Here is a 2,256-nt window from a genome sequence, read left to right as displayed (position 1 = left end):
TATATATATATATATTAAGAACAGAAAATCTGTTTCAAGAAATTTTGCTTTAAATCATTACTATTGAGAAAATAATTCAAGTCTTTGTGAGTAAATCGAGATTAGAAATTACTAGGATTCAAAATAAAAGTTAATACAAAGAAATTTTCAAATTCTTTACGACAAAATTGATGACAAGTTTTAATTTTTGCCAGGAACTTATGATCCTTGCTAAAAAAGATAAGCTTTTTAATAACTGTTTGCTTGCTGCTTTTCTATTTGTTTTCATTAACTAGCACCATCTTAAATTTTAATATTTGCTGTTCCTTTTTTTTATTTAGTAAAGCCTACAAGTTCCCTGACACATATCCTGAAAAATATAAAGATCCACTAGATGCATAGAAAAAGGTAATAAGGATAGAGAAATTATTATTAAAAATATGCATAAAATTGTTTTTAACTGTTTCTTTTTTTAGTAGATATAATGGTGATAAACAACCCTATGTAACATGTTTAGGGGATATCATCATTTTCTAATTAGTTCTATAAAAAAAAATTTCTTGCAAAACTTTGCTTTTTTGATCTGAACAAGAAAGAAGTTCAGTGCATTCAGTGGTCGCTCAAAATTGTTATAGTGGTAATTAACTCATCATCAAAGCTATGGAAATTTAGCTGGTTTAGCAACCATTCAAAAGCAGGGTTGCCACGGACAACCAACAATGTTAGAAGTGGTGACTAATAAAATTCAAAATTTTATTAAAAAGAGATTAAAATTAATAGCTTTTTCAAGCATATTTTTTTCAGTTTACTATTGAAAGTGGATGCAAAGAATGTTTTTGCTTTTAATACAAATAATTTAAAATGTAAATCGTACCGGCAGTTACGATTGACCAATAAAAGAGATAATAAATAAATAAAATGAATTGAGTTTCTACCACATTTTAAATTTTTTTTGTAGCCTGTGGCATCCCAGAAAAAGCAATTTACTTTCATCCTAATAATTGCTTTATTGAAAATATGTACATTTGCAGGCTTGTTCACTTAATTTAGGTTTATAAACCTTTATCAAGTAGAGAATACATCCAAAATTGCGGTGGGATTCGAACCGGCCACCTCCACGCATCGCACAGTGTTCGGTAACCGATACCGCTCGGTGATAACTGGTTTGTCTTATTTACTTGTCAACCAGTACAGATTCAATTCTCAAATATAGATGAATTTCTCTTAATTACTATTATAAAATGGAAATTGGGTTCATGAGCACAAATAGTTCACTTTTTAAGTAGTCTGCGCAGACTACTTCTAGAAAACTGTGTGAAGGCTTTCTGATGTAGGAGCTGATGGATGTAGAGCAAGCGTTGAAGTCTGTGTTGCATTTTCGAGTTCTGAAGAAGGATTTTTAATTTCTGGGATAACTGATTTGACATGATCTTTCCAACTAAACTTACTGTTTAAGACCAGACCAAGATATTTTACGCCTTTGGTAATTGGAATAGTTTTGTTAAAGAGAACAACGTGATTTTTTGGAGGATCGTTTTTCTTTAATTTTGGACAATTAGTAGTTTCCATTTTTGTCCGTTAAATTTAAACTTCTAGTCTAGACACCAGATTTCAATTTCCCTCTTTTTAACACTTTACCGACCGGTAGCGGTTCGAACATACTATGCCCTTTCACCGCCCGTTCAGCTGCAGATCGTCCGAGACACCGGCTCGGTTTCGGCCTAGACTGACGCGCGGACTTCACCACTAAATATCAAAAATTACAAATATGATATAAAATGCAACGTTAAATCATCCATATACTGGTTACTGTATTAAAAAGTAGGCGTAACTATCTTTCTTTAACTAATCTTACAAAATATTTTGCTACCACTTTATTAGAACTTTTCCAGAAAGCGGAGCAGTTGGCATCCCTGCCTTCATATCGATGAAAAAATCCCGACTTTCCTCGCAGGAAAATCTAGTCGCACCCAGCTGCACGATGAAAAATCCCGACTCTTTTCGCAGGAAAATCTGGTCGCACCCAGCTGCACTCGAGAAAACGACAGCTGAATTTTTTTCAGGGCATGCTGAATTGGTGGAAAACGTAGTCACCACAGATCGGTCAAAAGTCGATTAATCGACGACCGGTCGGTAAGCGCTGGGGAGCAAACGCTGAATAATCTACGGCCGGTCGGTATACGATGAGAACAAAACGTCGATTAATCGACGACCGGTCGGTAAGCGCTGAGAACAAAACGTCGATTAATCGACGGCCGGTCGGTAAAGTGTTAAAAT

At 34.5% G+C, this 2,256-nt stretch overlaps 1 long non-coding RNA gene across 3 annotated transcripts in view; it reads left to right on the top strand.

Annotated features, from left to right (window-relative positions):
- Positions 1–2,256, top strand: part of LOC107450575 (uncharacterized) — a 17,156-nt gene that overhangs the window by 12,362 nt on the left and 2,538 nt on the right. For all 3 annotated transcript variants that reach the window (XR_001584953.3, XR_006224864.2, XR_011638350.1), the window contains exon 3: positions 321–387. This is a non-coding gene — a long non-coding RNA (uncharacterized lncRNA). The remainder of the gene's footprint in view (positions 1–320; positions 388–2,256) is intronic.

Source organism: Parasteatoda tepidariorum, chromosome X2 (genome assembly GCF_043381705.1).
Source record: "Parasteatoda tepidariorum isolate YZ-2023 chromosome X2, CAS_Ptep_4.0, whole genome shotgun sequence".
Classification (NCBI taxonomy): Eukaryota; Metazoa; Arthropoda; class Arachnida; order Araneae; family Theridiidae; genus Parasteatoda; species Parasteatoda tepidariorum.
The sequence above is the reverse complement of the archived record's forward strand: the minus strand, read 5'-3'. Positions and strand labels throughout refer to the sequence as shown.